This window comes from Bufo gargarizans, chromosome 1 (assembly GCF_014858855.1).
Source record: "Bufo gargarizans isolate SCDJY-AF-19 chromosome 1, ASM1485885v1, whole genome shotgun sequence".
NCBI lineage: Eukaryota > Metazoa > Chordata > Amphibia > Anura > Bufonidae > Bufo > Bufo gargarizans.
Window position 1 is genome coordinate 43,839,712 of NC_058080.1, and position 19,422 is coordinate 43,859,133.

Genomic DNA, 19,422 nt, shown 5'->3' on the forward strand with positions numbered 1-19,422 from the left:
AAAATATAAAAATTCAAATCACCCTTTTTTCCCCCAAACAAAATAAAAATAAACGATAAAAAAATATTGAACATCACCACGTGCAAAATGACGTGCAAATAGTCGATTCACCATTTTTCATCACTTTATCTCCCAATTTTTTTTGAAGGTGAACAAAAAGTCACACAGACCTCTAAATGGTATTAACATTAGCTACAGATTTTCCTTTACAAAAAATGATCCCCCACATATCTCGATATAACTATAGAAATAGTTTTGGGGCTCAGAATATGATGATGAAAAGAAAAAAACAAAACAAATGTATTTATTTTTATTTTTTCAATATTAAAACACAAGAAAAACTATACATATGTGATATAGCTGGATTTGTACTGACCTGGCGAATGAACATCATCAGTCAGTTTTGCTGCTTAGTAAACTCTGTAAAAATAAAAAAAAGTAAAATTGTAGCGGAATTGCGTTTCTTTTTCAATTCCACCGCATTTGGAATTTAATTTCTGCTTCTCGCTACACCCTATTTGATATCAAATGGTAGAATTAGAAAGTACAACTTTTCTCACAAATAACAAGTCCTCGTACGTCTATGTGAACAGAAAAAAAAATAAAAAAAAGTTGTGGCCCTGGGAAGGCAGGGAACGAAAAACGAAAACGCAAAAATGGAAAATCGCCATGTTAGGAAAGGGTTAATAGCTGCTATAAGATCTTACTAATGGATAAACCCCCTCTATTAAGGTTATTTTTCAGTCTTATAATGTGAAGCTTGGATGACCAGTAAGTCAACTCAGGTCTGTTCTCTGATAATAGATGGGCCGCAGCTCTGGTGTAACGTCGTATCCCCTTGTAAGTTTTCCCTGCACAGGAGTGCTCCCATGCACCCAGCTGTACAGGGAACTGCAGCCATCTCCATTCACTTGAAAGATAGTGCAAAGGACACAGAGCTAAACCCAGGGCTACACCCCATCTATTCTCAGGATTGTGGGAGTTCTAGAGATAGGACCCCATCGATCATTGATCTTACGGATATGCTCCGTTCCATGGTCCGCAAAAAAATATAACATGTCCTATTCTTGTTCGTGCTTTGCGGACAAGAATAGGCAGTTATATTAAAGGCTGTCCGTGCTGTTCCGCAAGTTGCGGAACGCACACGGGCGCCATCCGTGTTTTGCAGATCCGCAATTTGCGGACCGCAAAACTCACAACGGTCGTGTACATGTAGCCTAATAATGTATATTCTAACAATGCACTCCTCTCTGGAAAATAGTAACCAGCAGACAACGGTATAGGGGAGATTTCCTTTCATCACTCACTATTTTACTTCCCTATGAAATAACCCATTTAAGGTGGAAAGTAAATGATCATTACACATTAGGACACAATGACTGTGAAGCTTGGCCGTCTCCGAGAAGCGTGCAGGCAGCAGTGGGGGTTAAATATATAAAAGACACTCCAGGCTTCTCAAGTGATTCAAGCAATATTGAAGTTAATATTATTTGCCACAGTTTCTATGGCAGCAGCAGGATCACCGTTCGCTGCTTTATCAATACAAATCTGATTGAAAACTGTAGGAGGGAAATGTATGTTTTTTCCATACTGGGGAGCAATACTTTCCTAATTATTAGGCAGAGATGTAAATATAATTATGGCACAGAAGTTACAAATAAAAAAAATTATATATAATAGCATTGTGATAATAAATAATCTGTTAACCCATAGACTCCCAGCACTGTACATGTGCAATGCGCTGATTTGGCAGGCGCAGAAGCTGCGCTTGCTGGATCATCAGCAGGACTTCACCTGTTACTGATAGCCAGGAACCTGCTGTAACCTCCAGCATCGCTGAAAATGCCAAAGCTGGTGAATAAGTCCCTTAGATGCCGTGGTCAATGTTGACAGCCACATTTAAGGGGTTTGCAGAGGGCTCCTCTCTAACCCCATTAGCTACCTGTGATGGCAAGGTTCCGATGACTGCTTCCAATGAATTACACAGGCCTCCGAGGCTGCAGGTTATAGAAGGATGAAGTTTCAATGCAGTACAATACAGCTTGTATTGTACTGCATTACTGCATTGTAAAAGGGATCATATTCTCAAAAGTCCCATACTGGGACAAAAGTAGAAATTAAAAAAAGTTAAATAAAAGTTCCAAGTTAAAAAAATATATCCTTTTCCCTAATCATCATTTAAAGAGGACCTTTCATCAAATAATAAGCAGGTTGTGTAGGGCATACAGATGGCATGTTATAGCACTTACTATTCTCTCTGTGCTGCTCCGTTCATTCGTGTGCTGTGCCCCCCGTTCTGGTTTTCCACCTGGAATGTATATTCATACCATCGGTATAGGGTGGAGGAGACTGCCTTGTTTCTTAAGGGGCATCCCCTTCTCCCTTGCTGCTGTGACTCTCTCCTGCTGTGATTGGGCAGATCACAGCCACCAGGGAGAAGGTGAGCTTTTTTCCACTATAGCAGTACCTCAGAGTGTCTTCAAATATGACATGGTGCCTGAAGATAATTCCAGTGAAATCCGCCCTCCAAAAACCATATGCTGCTCCTTCCCTACTGAGCCCTGTGGTGTGCCGATACAGCAGTTTACCGTTTATGTTTACTGCAAATCCACAGTAATAATTATTAAGGTTTGTTTGATTGTTAACCCTTGTTATGTTTTGAGAAAAATTGATAAAAATGGAAAATCTTTAAAAAAATAAGTGAAATTTTGAAAGTTCACCTTCATTTTCCTTCCTGTGGAACAGCTAAAGGGTAACAAAGTTTGCTAATCAGTTTTAAATAATTGTAAGGATCAAGTTTCTAAAATGGTCATTTATGGGTTGTTTCTATTATGTAAGCTCCACAAAGGGACTTCCTAACTGAATCAGTCCTTTAAAAAGTGGGTTTTGGAAATTTTCCTAAAATTTTTAAAATTGCTTCTAGAATTTGAATACCCTAAAAAATTACATTTACAAAATGAATCTGGCCTAAAGTAGACATATGGGGAATGTTAAGTAGTAACTATTTTGTGAAGTATCACTATCCATCATAAAAGCAAAGAAATTTTAAATTTTTCCAAATTGTTCATAAATTTTAGATTTTTTTAAATAAAGATAAACTGTGTTGACCCAAATTTACCACTAACATGAAGTACAATAAGTGGTATTTACTATAGTGTCGTAAATAAGTTCTAAATTATGACACACTCCATAATTTAGGGATTGACGTTTAGCAGGAAGGGGCCTGCCTGGTTTCCGATAACTTATGTCTGTTTATAGCTGTAGTCTGTGCCAGCCCATCATGTTATTTATGCTACAAAGTGAACATCACAAAATGTATAATGTAAAAACTAAATGGCGGTATTGCGTTTTTTTTTCACACAGCCCCACAAAAAGAGTTAATAAAAGTTAACCAGTAAGTTATGTGTACCCCCAAAACAACAAAACAAGCCCCATGGCTATATCAATGGAAAGATAAAAAAAATATATATATATAATTAAATTAAAGCTGTTGTGTGGGAACGTTATTTTTTATTTTTTTTTGTATATTCTTTATTTATGAAGAATTTTTCATATATAGACAAAAGAACATGGCATACTTTCAAGGCAGGATTATTTAAGGCATAAGATTAAATCCCAAGCTACCTGGGTGGACAGTCCCCACACAAGTATGCCCGGAGAGACAGCTAATCAGAGGCGTGAGACATTACAATCAATGTAAACATGCAATCAGAGCTGAGCTTCATGTCAGTTTAGAGAATAGTGCACGATAACCAAAATTCTGGTCGTTAGGACGATGTTACATAAGTGCACGCCTGCCTAGTTCCTGGAATTGAATATCTCCGTCAACATATTAACAAATAACAAGAACAAGGAACAAATAGCCGGATGGATCCAAAAGGGTATTTGATTATCTGGCAGCGAAATTGTAATGTAGACACCAAAGTGAATGAGGTGTGTATGTAGCCTAATACAAGTCTGGGTAACATTGAGAAAATCCTATACGATCTAGTAAATGGGTTTAGTCTTATGATATGTGAGAGAGGGAGGGAGAAGTACTAGCTAGGTGAGGTCTAATAATGACCGGACAGGAGACTACCTGGGTAGTGAAAGTTAGATAAACTCTACAAGCTGGGTATAATGAACTTAAGTACTCAGGTATTCATTGTGGAAGTTCAACCAGGGTTGCCATATTTTTAGAAATTCATATCTATTGCCCTTTTCCCAACTCACCATTTCCTCCATGAGGCACATGTGGTGGGTTTTCTCCACCTATTCCTTCAAGTAGGGAGGTTCCAAGCTTCTCCACCTGGAGGGGATAATATATTTAGCCGCAGCTATCATGTGTGTGGCTAGACTGTTATAGGAGGGTCGAAATCCACCCTGGGGTAGCCATAACAGAAAAAGAGCTGGGGTTAGTGAAATCTTGGAACCGCATACTCTACTAATAATTTGTCCTATTTCAGACCAAAAGTCTGAGATTTTTCTAAAAGACCACCAAATGTGGGATATGGAACCTCCTTCCTCTTGGCATCTCCAGCACTTGTCTGAAGGGGAGAGGTGCGCTCTATGGAGGAAGTCAGGAGTCTTGTACCACCGCGATAAAATTTTGAAGGAGTTCTCTTGAATGTGATCACATCTCGGAAAACCATGTGAGTTTTCCAAAATCACCTTAGCATCTTTATCTGAGAGGGAAATATGGAGTTCTCTTTCCCATGCCCTTAAATAAAAATGCCTTACTAATGAAGAATCTAGAATCAGTTGAGAGTATATCTTTGAAAGAGTTTTAGGGGGGGAAGTTGGTAACAGAGTGTAGTTTTCAAGCCAAGTGGGGTCGTTAAGCGACTGTTCGCACAATTTCTTGTATTTTTTGCAGCATAATTCGAGATCTAATTCTACTAGTTTAGACCATAAATTCTTGGGCACTAGGGTCTGGGCCTTGGTTATAAATTCCGGGAGAGCTTTGGTCCCAGTCAGATCAGAGATCTTGAGTTCATCTAAATGTAACCAAGCTCTATGGAATTCCCCCATACCCTTATTGAGGAAGAACGGAAGGGCGGAAAGGGGAGCTGTAGGTGAAAGTTTATTAGTAGACATTGATAGGGCCTCGGTCTTACCACATAGGGAATGTTAGTCTTGATAAATGTCCCTCTAAGTGTTAAGAGGAAACTTTCTCACTTCTCAGAAGCGCTTAAAGAATTCCAAAGTTATTAGCACATAAAGTCACGTCAAATTTGCAAAAATTGGCCTGGTTGTTAAGGTGAAAACTGGCTAGGTACAAAAGGGGTTAATTTATTATTACTATTACTTATTATATCTAAAAATACACACTGTATGGACAAAAGTGTTGGGATATACCTCCTAATCATTGAATTTGTGTATTTCATTCAGTCCCAGGAGGGACATAATTAACCTATATCAAAGGCCCGCAAATAAAATATGATGAAAGGCTGTTCCATGTAAAATCCTCTCAAATGATAAGGAGGCAGAATTGTCTGTACTGCCCTGGTAAAGAACAATCTATGCAGTACAGCTGCAAGTCAATTCTATACTTTTAACAGCACAGTGCACCTAGCCGTTTTCCTATATAGTTAACCCCTTAATGACCGCCAATACACCTTTTTACTATGGGCCCCCTGTACAGCGGTGAGCAGGAGCTTAGGTATCATATGACAGCTAAGCTCCTTCTCTAATCACCCGGATCAACAGAATCACCAATTTTGGGCATTTAACCCCTTACATGACACTGTCAATAGCAACCGTGGCATCTAAGTGGTTTAGAGGGAGGGAGCTTTGGCACCCTGTGAATGAAATCATGGAGTGCCGATGTCTTTGAATAGCAGCTGGAGACCTAATAAAGGAGGCCCCCAGGTCTGCCTGCACTGTATGTCTTTTAGGCTGTGGGCACAGTACTGACAGTATAATACAATGTACTGCATAAGTAGTACCGTGTATTTTAAAAGTGATCGGAATATTGCCTGTCAAGGTCCCCTTATGGGACTAGTAAGTTTAAAAATAAGAGTTAAATAAAGTTTTTTTATTTAAAAAGTCTCCAAATTAAGCTAAAAATCACCTTTTTGATTGAAAAAAAGCTTTTAAAAAAAAAATTTGCAAAAATAAAATCCCCTCCATATATTTGGCATTGCCGCATCCATAAAGACCCCTACTACACAGTTATCATTACTTATCCTGCATGGTGAATGCCATACAAATTACTGTTTTTTGCTCATTTACCACCAAAAAACAAGATAAAAAGGCAATCAAAAAGGGTTATGTACCCCAAAATGATAACAATGAAAACAGTAAGTTATCCCACAAAAATTTCATGTGGCAATGCAAATTTTTTTTCAAAAAAGGATTTTTATTGTGCAAAAATAATAAAACTTAAAAACAAAACAATATGACCCAGAGAGTAAAGTTATCATGTTATTTATGCTACAAAGTGAACATCACAAAATGTATAATGTAAAAACTAAATGGCGGTATTGCGTTTTTTTTTCACACAGCCCCACAAAAAGAGTTAATAAAAGTTAACCAGTAAGTTATGTGTACCCCCAAAACAACAAAACAAGCCCCATGGCTATATCAATGGAAAGATAAAAAAAATATATATATATAATTAAAGCTCTTGAAATGTGACGATCTAAAAATTGATTACAGGCGGAATGCATACGCGGGAAGGTTGCCCTCTGGGGGAGAGAGTTAAATGCAAAGAAAAGGAACATGCCCTGCACAAGGGGAAAAAAAGGAATTTTCAAGCTATATTCAGTCGAGATAAAATTATAGTCCAGGAATAAGCTGTATTAGGTCATTACAGTAGCTTTGGAGATTCGAGGGCGACACACACTCTTAGGCCTCATGCACACGGCCGTTTCGTGCATTGGCGACCGCAATTTGGGGTCCCCAATACACGGGCAATGACAGTGCAGCAGCCGGGACGGATTGAGACTCATTCAACTTAAATGGGTCCATGATTCGTCAGCACTGCAAAAAAATAGAACAGTTCAAGTTAATGGGTCAGCATCCGTGATGCAGGGAGCACACGGCCGGTGCCCGCATATTGCGGACCAACTGTTTGCGGGCCGCAATACAGCCACGGCTGGGCAACGGCAATGTGCATGAGGCCTTAGTCATAGATAGTTGACTGCCTACGCAAACGCTGAGCTTACTGATTTATTCCTAGCAGATAATTAATGAATGACAGAAAGCATGAAACTTGCAATTTAATCCAGGTGTTTGTAACTCGTTTTGTAATTGCTGCACAATCCATTTTGTCATCGCTTCACCTACAATAAAATAATTGATTTTTTAACATTTTGTTCAACAAATGATCATTTGTCTCCATTTTCTTTGCCCTCCTGCATTTATAATTATTAAGGAATATGGATTTCTACTTACAAGCCTATGAAGACCACACAAGGCAGGCAGACAGACGAGAATGACATGCTCTTAGCTCAATCAGTCAAATAAGACATAGTTATTGACCATTTATAACATATAGAAGAGCAAGAAAAACACGTGAGGTGGGACCCATATAAGACTCTCGAGTTGGGATGAACGGACCCATGGATGTTCGGGTTCGCTGGATTTGGCCGAACTTCGGGTCGAATTTCCAGTTCGGGACCCGAACTTGACCCGAACTCGAACCCAAGCCCCATTTAAGTCAATGGGATCTAAACTTTGGTGCACTAAAATGGCTGTAAAATTGTTGTAGTAGGGGTTAGAGGGCTGCAAAAGGACGCAAAATAGGGTAAGAGCAGAACAGTTGCACTGCAAACAAATGTGGATAGGGAATGACTTAAAATAATAGAATATATAAAAAAGAATAATAATAATCTTGAACTAGGAGGTGAAGGTCAAAGTGGAGTAGGAGATTGAGGAGGCGGTGTAGGTGTAAGCTGCAATGGAGGAGGAGGAGGTAGCCAACACAGTTTTTTGTTGTTTTTCCTATTTTTCTATTTTTTCCCTTCATTTACTTATTTTTATTAATTTTTTATTTATTTTTTTATAAATTTGGGAGGACGCCAAAACATTTGGAAATAGAAAAGACAATGCAAAGAGAAAGTGCGATGGAGTATAACAATGGCTGGGTGCAGCCGATATACTTGTCTACTTAGCACAAGGTACGGACAAGTCCTGTGGGATCCATGCCTGGTTAATTTTAATGAACATGAGCTTGTCCATGTTGGCTGTGGACAGGCGGCTGCGCTTGTCTGTGATCACCCCCGCTGCCATGCTAAACACATGTTTGGACAATACACTGGCTGCAGGGCAGGCCAGCACCTCAAAGGTGTAAATTGCAAGCTCAGGCCATGTGCCCAATTTGGAGACCCAGAAGTTGAATGGGGCAGACCCGTCATTCAGTACATGTAGGCATGTGCACACATACTGTTCCACCATGTTGCTGAAATGCTGCCTCCTGCTGAGACGTTCTGTATCAGCTGGTGGTGCTGGTTGTTGTGGCGTGCTGACAAAGCTTTTCCACATTTCAGCAATGCTCACCCTCCCTTCTGAGGTGTTGGCAGTGCCCCAGCTGCGTTAGCAACTTCTTCCTCCTCCTCTGCCTCTGCCTTTGCCTTGTGCTTCAACTGAGCCACCGCTGTCAGGTGTGAATGCCATCAGCAGCGCATCTATCAGCGCGCGCTTGTACTCACGCATATTCTGATCCTTGTAGTGGGGATCCAGCAGGGTGGCCACCCAGAAATCAGCACTGGTTAGAATGTGGGCAACTCGGCGGTCGTTGCGCAGGCACTACAGCATGTAGTCACTCATGTGTGTCAGGCTCCCTAGAGACAACGACAAGCTGTCCTCTGTGGGAGGTGTATCGTCTGTGTCCGTTGTATCACCCCAGCCATGCTCCATGGATGCCCATAAGCTGCTTTGGGTGCCACCCTGCTGTGAACATGGTTCCTCCTCCTCCTCCTTGTCCTCCAGAACTGTGTCCTGGCTGGACAATTGTGTACCTGGCTTATGCTGGTGCAGGAACCCACCCTCTGAGCCACTTGTGAATGACTGGCCTGATAACCGTGGAAATGATACCTCTTACTCCTCCTCTTACTCCTGTGCCACATCCTCTTCCATCATCGCCCAAAGTGTTTTTCAAGGAGACATAGAAATGGGATAGTAACGCTGAGGACTGTGCAACACGGCACATAAGTCCCGCATGGAGGCCCACTCGGTAGTGATGTAGTGCTATCCCGCAGAGTGACTCACCCATGCGTGCCGCAGCTGAAACTCCACTATCGCCTGCTGCTGCTCGCACAGTCTCCCCAGCATGTGCATGGTGGAGTTCCACCTTGTGAGTACGTCACATATGAGGTGGTGAGTGGAAAGGTTGAAGTTACGCTGCAGCACAGACAGGTGAGCAGTAGCAAGGGTGAGGACGCCGAAAGAGTGCACATACGACCCTCACTTTCTGCAGCAGCTCTGACATATCTGGGTAGTTTTTCAGGAACCTCTGCACCAACAAATTCAGCACATGGGCCAGGCAAGGGATGTGCGTCAAACCGGCTAGCACCAGAGCTGCTATGAGATTTCATCCGTTATTGCACACCACCAGGCCAGGCTATCCGCCTCAGGCCCAGCTGCCACTGCATTTACCCAGTGTGCAGTTAGGGAGATATAATGTCTCTGCCTGTGCTTACTAGTCCATGTATCGGTAGTTATGTGGACCTTGCCACATATGGTATTGCATAGTTCACACCTGATTTTGTCCGCCACTTGGTTGAGCATTGCAGGGATGGCTCACCTGGAAAAGTAGTGGCGGCTGGGAACCACAAACTGTGGGACAGCCACTGCCATAAGGTTTTTAAAAGTCTCTGTCTCCACCAGATGGAATGACAGCATTTCAAAGGCCAGGAATTTTGAAATGCTGGCATTCAGGGCCAGGGATCACTGGTGGTTAGGGGGGTACTTCCTCATTCGCCCCAGTGTATGGGTAATGGAAAGCTGAATTCTTCCATGGGACAGTGTGGAAATGCTTGGTGACGGTGGTGGAGGTGGTGGTGTTGCTGCCACATCCTCTGTTTGTGGGGTGGCAGGTGCCATTGTCCCTCCAGAGGGGGAGGAAGAGGCCGAGACTGCAGCAGAAAAGGGAGCAGGAGGAGCCTGAGATCTTTTGTGGTTTTTGAGGTGTGTACTCCTCTGCAGCTTGTTCTTTGCATTTAGATGCCTGGTCATGCAGGTGGTGATCAGGTTTAGAACATTTGTTCCTCACTTCAGGCTCTGATTGCACAGCGTGCAAACCACTCGCGTCTTGTCATCAACGCATTGTCTGAAGAACTGCCACGCCACCGAACTTCTTGGAGCTGGCTTTGGTGTGCTCAATCCCTGGGTGCGGTGGGCTGTAGCAGGCAAACTGGCTAGGGGACGGCCACTCTGCTTTTGTACCCTGCTCCCTCTTTTGCTCTGCGGCTGGCGCTGTGTGTCCACCACCTCTTCCTCCGAACTGCACATGTCAATTGCATGACGTTGATTCCATGTGGGGTATGGGACCTCATCATCCTTCACATCAGTTTGCACACAGCAGAAAGCCTGAGCTGCAGTGGTCCTCCAATGTCCACATACCGAAACATAAGTGGTTGGGCATAAGTGCACTCGATCTCTTCCACTTCTGGGGCAGGGCTAGGTGGAATGCCACAGAAACCCCACCAGCAGGGTCATCAAAAAGCATAAGTGACTGCTGCATGACTTGGGGCTCAGACTGCTTGGCTGATTTGAAAGGGGGTGAGGTGAAAGACAGATGCCCATAGGCTGCAGGTACCAACGCTGCAGTTTCAGCAGGGGACCGGGTGGGAGACAATGTGAAGGAACTGGAGACACTGTCAGCCATCCAATCTACTACTGCCTCTACTTGTTCTGGCCTCATAATTTGTACACCGGTATTCGGGCCTACAAAATTAAACTGAACGTCCTGTCGCCTATGTGCATCTGAGGAAGGTGTTTCATTTGGACGTGCAGTTGGCACAGATCGACCACATCCTCTCCCTGCAAAAGGAGCGCCACCAGCACCAGCAGAACCACCACCAGGGCCACCTCTCTTATTTGATGCTCTCCTCATTCTTTGAGGTCACCCACTGAATTAACATTTGGATTAACTATAATAATTTCCCTGTCACGTATGCAGTTCAGGTGTGCCTCCCATCAAAAATGGGAATATGTCACCCACGAACTAACAGTCAGATTAACTATATTAATTTCCCTGTCACATATGCAGTGCACGTGTATCTGACACCAAAATTTTGTATATGTCACCCATCAAACTAACAGACGGATTAAGTATTATATTTTTTAGTGTCAGGGGTACAAAAATGGTGCATTGAACCCACAAAAAATCACTATAGGTCACCCACAGAATTAACAGCCAGATTTATTATTTTATTTCTGTGTCAGGGGAGCAAAGCTGGTGTATTGCACCCACAAAAAACTCTCTCTCGCTTCAGCTGCCTGCTTCCTGTCCCTGCACTACTCAAAGCTGATTGCCGGTGCTACACGTGATCCAGCTTGTATAGAGGCTGGGTTACATGATGCACTGGCCAATCACAGCCATGCCATTACTAGGCATGGCTGTGGTGGCTTCTAAGTGCCCACAGCTTAAAAGCTTGTTGATTGGCTGCCCTGCAGCCTTTCAAAAGATTTATTTAATGCTCAAACCCAAACTTTTCTGGCAAAGTTCAGCTTCGGGTCTGGGTACCTGAACTCGTAAAGTTCGGTACGGACCCAAACTTTACAGTTCGGGTTCACTCAACACTACTCTCGAGTAAAAATCTTAAAAATTCTTAAAGGATCACTTAGTTTTCAAAAATCATTTGGTACGCGATAAAGTCATATCACAAGTTTGGATTGGTGGGGGTCTGAGTTCTGAGATGCTGGCAAATTGCTAGAATGAGACAAGAGAAGTGCACACATATAGGTCTCTCTCATCACTGCAGTAGGTGGGTTGTATAAGAGTCTATGAGTCTGTCTTGACTAGTGTTGAGCAAATCAATATGAAAAGATTTGACTTTGATCCAAATTTAAATTAGCAAAATCCGAATTGCGCTTCTTGGTAACAAATATCTTTTTTCCTAAAATAGTGGATACAAAGTGAAAATAATAAGTCTGGGAATATCGTATGACGGACAACTAATCAGCAAATAGCCATCCCCTGTGATGTCTCAACCCACGCGGTTGCTGCCATTTCACTGTGAGCTGAGCATAGGGAGAAACTGGGGCCAGCATTTTAGAAAGTTTTTAATTGTAGAATATCAAATAGGGACAGTGCAAGAACAGTGCAGAAAGATTGTAGGGAGAGTTTTTAGATAGTGTAGGGAGACTTCTGGCACAGTGCAGGGACAGTGCAGGCTCTGCACCATTCATACTGAATATATTCGGTTATACACAGACTTACTGTGCATCACTCATTGTCAACAGGCAGTCTCAAATATAGGCACATTTATCAAGTACATTTGCTGTGCCATTAATAATTAATATGTTCAGTTATACATAGACTTACTGAGCATTAGACTCATTGTCAAGAGGTGGTCTAATATATAGGAGCATTTATCGTTCATCTGCTATGCGATTCATACAAATTTTCTGTTCTTATATTTATATACAAAAATTACTAGTGTTGAGCGAGCATGCTCAGCACATCGCAGTGTTCGGCTGAATACTGTGTATGCTTGAGTACAATAAAAATTAATGGGAGAACCGAGCATTAAACGAGGCACCCCCTGCTCTGAAGAAGAGAGAGTGTCTGGTTCTCAGAAAAAAAGGTTAGAAATTGATGGAAACACCACCAAAATGGTTTAAAAACAGCATGGGAAGAATGTCTGGATGCATCTTGGACTCCCATTACCTATGACATACAATAGACAACCACACAAAGGCTATATGCCAAAAGCCGGGTATGTGCAAGCCAACAATCTATCTATGAGACAGATACAGTCAGCATACCCTACAATGGCAGCCTTGTTCACTATAAGACATTCAAAACCATCTCTCAAAACCAGCTCTCATGTGACTGAGAGCCAGTAAGCCTCAAAGTTGTTTCAAAACTGTTGGATGGCTTGGGTGGACCTGCACACCTAGAGCATAATATTTTAATAACCTTTCTATACAGTTTTGTCATGTAAACTCATTATGCAAATTAGCTAAATCTGCTTGTTTTTCAGCTGAAACACCATTTGCATGGAAAATTTGTGATAACAATTCGCGATTAGAATATTTGCGATCAACACTACTCATGAACAGCGCCATTTATTGGATTCATAGTCTTATGACAAGACTATGAATCCAATAGATGGCGCTGTTCATGACTTATGAACAGCGCCATCTATTGGTTTCATAGTCTTTTTTAAAAATACATGTTATTAGGTTTTGATATAATTTGCACATTTACATTCAACGGTACATGTTGGATCAAATTCTAGATCATATTCCTTTTTTACAGATATGTGCAGTGAAAACGAGGATAAAACACATAGAAACAGTGCAATAATCCATTCCCTAAACATTTCCATTCCCCTCCTAATCCTCCCCCCTTCTATGCAGGTGATGTGGTTTAAAGTTTTCTTTTTATTATAGGTATTCCTGGAGGTGTACAGTGTCTTATTTCGGAGTTCATGTGGATTTATTGTTGCGTAGTCTCATGGTAGTGCGTCTTTATGTAAGGATTGATGATGCTTTATATGTTATTGGTTTCATAGTCTTATGACAAGACTATGAATCCAATAGATGGTGCTGTTCATCTACAGTACATCTGTTCTGTAGTGTAGATCGCAAATATTGTAATCCAAAAGATTTTATCGCAAATTTGCCATGCAAATGGTTTTTAAGCTGAAAAACAAGGCAGATTCAGCTAATTTGCATTTCTTTCCCATATGCCCATGTTTATGCAAATTAGTTCATGTGACAAAACTGTTTAGAAAGGTTATTGAATATTATGTTAGGACAATCAGAAAACTATTTGTCACCCTAATGATAATGAGCTAGGTGCGCAGTTCCACCGAAGCCATCCAACAGATATGAAGCAACTTTGAGGGTTACTGGCTCTCAGTCAGATGAGAGCTGGTTTGGAATGTCTCATAGTGCACAAGGCTGCCATTTTAATGTATGCTGACTGTATCTGTCTCATGGATAGATTGTTGGCTTGCACATACCAGGCTTTTAGCATATAGCCTTTGTTTGGTTGTCTATTGTATGTCATAGGTAATAGGAGTCCAAGATGCATTCAGATGTTCTCCCCATGCTGTTTCCAAACTATTTTGGTGGTGTTTCCATCAATTATTAACCTTTTTCTGTAAACCAGACATCATCTTCTCTTCAGAGCAGGGGGTGTGTGGTTTAATGCTTGGGTTCTCCCATTGACTTCCATTGTGCTCTGTAGAACACCCGAGCACTTTGGTGCTCGATCAACCCTAATAATTACTATGCAACAGAAACATTGTCAAAAGGCGGTCTAATATATAGGCGCCTATGTCTAGTTTATCTGCTGCACCATTTACAGTATACTTAATCTGTTCTGTTATACATAGACTTACTGTTCATCAGGCTCATTTTCAACAGGCTGTCTAATATATAGGTGTGTTTATCTATTTCATCTGCTGCGCCATTCATTCTTAGTTTCATAGTTACATTACTGATTTAATTACTGATCACTATGACCAAAACACAGTTGCATAGGCCCTGAAAAGGAACAGGCAGCGGCAAAAATGTTGCTGTAGCTGGCACAAATAGAAGCAGAAGAAGGGGTGGTGGTAGCAGCAGCCACAGGCAAAAAAACAGAGCTGCCACTGTCATTTAGCAGTCGTGTCTTGACCAACAATTCAGGTGTACTTAAAGTTGGACTTGCCCTTCAACATCATGTCAGTTGGCAACAGAAACACAGTCAGAAATTGGTGGGTTCCTCTGACACCACACATAGTTGGCATGGCCCAAGAACAACCTCTGTGCCCTCCCCTGTCCTGCAACTGTCTCTTTCTTTTATTTGAGGACAATCAGCAGCTACAGGCCAGCTCAGATTTGAAACTCAGGTCCGCTGCATACTCCATTAGGCAAGCAACTAGCAATGATGACAGTCGGGTGGGAGCATGTGCTGTGAGCAGTCAGGTCATGGCCATGAGACTGGTGAAGGTGACTTAGTAACGACCAGGCAAGAGTGGATTATGATGTAGCTGACCGCATGAGGAAGCTGGGTGAAGTGGGGGCATCATCATCATCATTAGGGGGTAAGGGTGACAGCAGGCTTTTGAGACAGGGGCAGGCTGGCAGAGTGGCAATGAGCCAGCAGGGTGGAAGCAATGTGAGACCTGGAGCCAAACGCATCCATGGTAGACTATCTGCTACTCAGGAGCCCACCTCTGAGGAAACAAGTAGCGGTTCATGGGTTCATAAAGGCAGCGGCAGACAGTCAGCACAGGGGGTTGGGGGTAAAATGCCATACTTGGCAGTGTGGAAATTATTTTTAGCAAGTCACTGCAGTACATAAGAGTGAAGTTGTGCAGGATATGTGGGCAGAAGCCCACTGAGTAAATGTGGTTCTGGCCCAAGCACACCAGCAACTTGGCCAGCTGATGGCAGTGCCACCATTGTAATTATGGGATTTCTGTGCCAATGTCCATCCTCTGCCTCCTCATCTTCAACCTTGTCTTCAGGCTCCACTGTAGGCATACTTCAGAGTGGTCCACAAGCATACCACTTATGCAAAGCACGGTGTTGTCACACTGTTCTGCATCTGGTCAGCCTGGGCGAACAGAGTCACACTGGGGAAGAACTGCTCCACATCATCAACTGGCCAGCTGGAGATAGGAATTATGGTCACTGATAACAGGAAGAACATTCTGTCTGTGCTTTGTCAGGGAGGGCTGACCCAAGCGCCCTTCATTGTGCACGTTTTCAATCTGTTTATCACCCGGTTGCTGAAGTCTTCCAATCAACTGTAAGACATCTTGAAAATGTCCAGGAAACTGTGCATGCTCTTCAGCCACTCTTACCATGCAAAACATGCCCTCCTTGAGCTGCAAAGGCAGAAAGGTGTTCCCCTACGTAGCCCCATAGGCGATATTTCCACACACTGGAACTTCACACTCCACGTGTTGGACCGACTATATGAGCAGTGGAAGGCCCTGACCATTTTCTTGATGATGCAGACGGACAGGACTACTCCTCGGCATAACTTTGACGTTAGCTAGTGGCACCTCATGTGTGAAGTCTGTTGTTTGCTCAGATCCTTTAAGGAGGCCACTTTATTTGTCAGTCCCCGGGACTAAGAGATGAATGATCTCACTCCACTCCTACACGTCCTGGTGCAGATGCTGATAAATCTGGCTGGCCAGAGGACGGGAGATGTGGCGCCTACATTTTATAGCCACCTAATACCTGTGGAGGCTGAACAGGCACAGGAGAAGGATAGGGAGGAGGACATACATGCCAAGTAATTATATACAGAACTAGATGGTTTATCTACCCAAGCAACAGTAGAGGAGAAGGAGGAGGAGCTAGAGGGCGACAACAAAGACGAATCAGATGACCCCAACAGCCTGTGGAAGTATGTAGTGGAGATGGAGGCAGGGAGTCCATTCGAGTCCCTTGCGCAGATGGCCAGATGCATGCTTAATTGTTTGCGCAGTGATGTCCGCATTATCATCACCTTCATCACTAGGCAGAGAGATGACTACTGGCTCTCCACAATGTTAGACCTTTGCTACCAGTCCAAAATTGTGGCATTTTTTAAACCTTCTTGGGGCTGAAAAACTCAACTACTATCAAGACATCCTTGTAGTTGGTTGGTCGGTGCCTATGTGCACCATCGCCTATCCTCATGAGGGTCGGACCAGGGGACCTCCTGAGCTCACGCTCTACTGCTATGACTGCTGAAGGTGAGGTGGTAGGAACAACACCAGCTCCGTCAGCAGCAACTTAATTCTTCAGTCTCTGGTGAGTAGTTTTCTTCAGCTCCCTATTGAATAAACCACCCAGCAGCAGCAGGACATGGAGCAGAACCTGAAGCAGCAGGTGGTGGCATACTTAGACAGCACCCTGTCACCCCAGATCCAAGATTCATTGGACTACTGGCCAGTAGTGATGAGCGGCATAGGCAATATTCAAATTTGCGATATTTCGAAAACTTTTGCCGAATATTTGCCATAAATTCTCAAATTCGAGAATTAGGGATCTCCATTCATTATTTACTTGATTGTGAAAATCAGCAATGTAATATATTTGCGATAAAAATGAGCGATTATAATATTTGCGATCAACACTAAGGGGTAGGCAACTTTCCTATTGGTTGCTAGGGATGTTGCTAAGTGCCGATATTCGCAATAAATTCACGAAAAATTCACAATAAATTCTCAATTAGCATATTCGTCACTCTGCTCTTATTAGTGTAGGGATAGGATGCTGCTGCTGTGAGGGAGAGAATAGGAAAGAATCTGTTATCAAAAGTGCTTGTTAACTCAGCGATCTACATAGATTTTGTTTTGTGGGTGCAGTGCACAATTTTTTTACCCTGCTCTGAGCCCAGTGACACAGAAAAATAACTTTTATCCGTCTGTTAGTTAGGTAAGTGTCGGCGGCCATTTTATGCAAGTTCAGTGCACCAGCAAAGCATATTTGCATTTATGACAGTCAAATACAAGGTTTAAATACTGCAATTATATTCTGGGTTTAAAAAAACACAAATTTTTTGGAAAACACTACATCTGGGGCTTTTGCTGCACTTGTCACAGTGAAATAGAAGCTTGAAATACTGGAATTACATTCTGGGTTTAAAAAAAAAACACTAATTTTTTGCAAGAGCCTACATCTGGGACCTTTGCTGATATTTCCATGTTGTGGTGTGCTATAATAGAGTACCCCTTCTGTAATATATGATGTCTATCTGTGATGTGTATCCTGATTGTGTTGTCATGTGGTGGTGCACGACGCGTATGTGACATGCACCATTATGTGACCTTCATATTATTGATATTTTCATGACTATATATGATATTTTATGTGTTATGAATTTGTGTCTTATTGACCTTTAATGGTGCTGTGGTGGTGATGTTGCAGATTTTGGTGTATTATATGATGTGCGGTATGCGCTGTGCCCCACCACGTGACAATATGATGTATGGGGTTGATGTATATGTCCTTTTGAAATGGTGTTTATTTGGAATGTGCCTTAATGTGTCCAAGCCCCATATTCGCTGCTAAATATCCAGATGTATTCAGCTTTTTACCATTGCTCCTTATTTATGATATCCCCTATGCGGACTTTATATGCTGGGCTTTTTTATATGTATAACAGTGTCTAGCATAGTGGATGCGGCGCTGATATTGTTCCAGTTCCGACCTCCTCCTGCTTCGATTGGCTGATATAGCGCTGTGCTATGATGCGCTGTGTGCCGAGTCACGTGGGGACGCCGCTATGTATCCTTGGGAAGCGGGCTGGAACGCATGGTTTGCGTTCCACCCTTCCTCCTGATTAATGCGGTGCCGCCATGGCTGACTCGGTGTGCATCATCAAGCAGGAGCGCTCGATAGTAAGTACCAGCTGTTATATTTAATTATATTATGCCCTAAACCCACATGGGGGATATAAATAGGAGTCTATGGCCACACTTTCATTACCTCCTGACGAAGCTGAGGCGAAACGCGCGTCGGGGTCCTTTGCCTGTTTCGTGCCTGCTGTCTCTGCCCTCCATCATGTCTCATGATATGTTGTGACTTTCCATCAAGATATCCACGTATTAGTTTTTGCTTACAGCTCTCATGAAGGTCTGGTGTATGGGGTCTCATTTACCTACTTGTCTTGTATCCCATAGGGGCATTATATTTTGCCTATACTCTTATTTGTATATTATGACCCAGCGCTTGAGTCTCATTTTGTGGATATGCACATAGGTGATGATCACAGTTAGAATTATTTTTTAGTTTTTCTTGTTTGCCCTTAATTATGGTATTATAAGTGAGGCCTTTTTCTTGTTTGGTTCAATTTTTTGCAATACCCTACATCTGAGGCCTTTGGTGCATTTGCCACAGTGAAATACAAGCTAGAAATACAGCAATTATTTTCTGGGTTTAAAAAACACCAATTTTTTAAGAGACTCTACATCTGGGGCCATTGCTGCATTTGTCACAGTGAAATACAAGCTTGAAATGCTGCAATTATATCCTGGTTTGAAAAAAACACCCATTTCTTTGCAATACAGCAATTATATGTTGGGTTAAAAAAAAAACACCCATTTTTTGCATGACACTACATCTGGGGCCTTTGCTGCATATGTCACAGTGAAATGCAAGCTTCAAATATTGCAATCATATTCTGTTTTTAAAAAAACACCCATTTTGGCCACGATAATACATTAGTGGACTTTGTTGCATTTGTGACATTCAAATACAAAGTTTAAATACAGCAGTTATATTCTTGGTTTAAAAAAACACCCATTTTTTGCAATGCCCTACATCTGGTGCCTT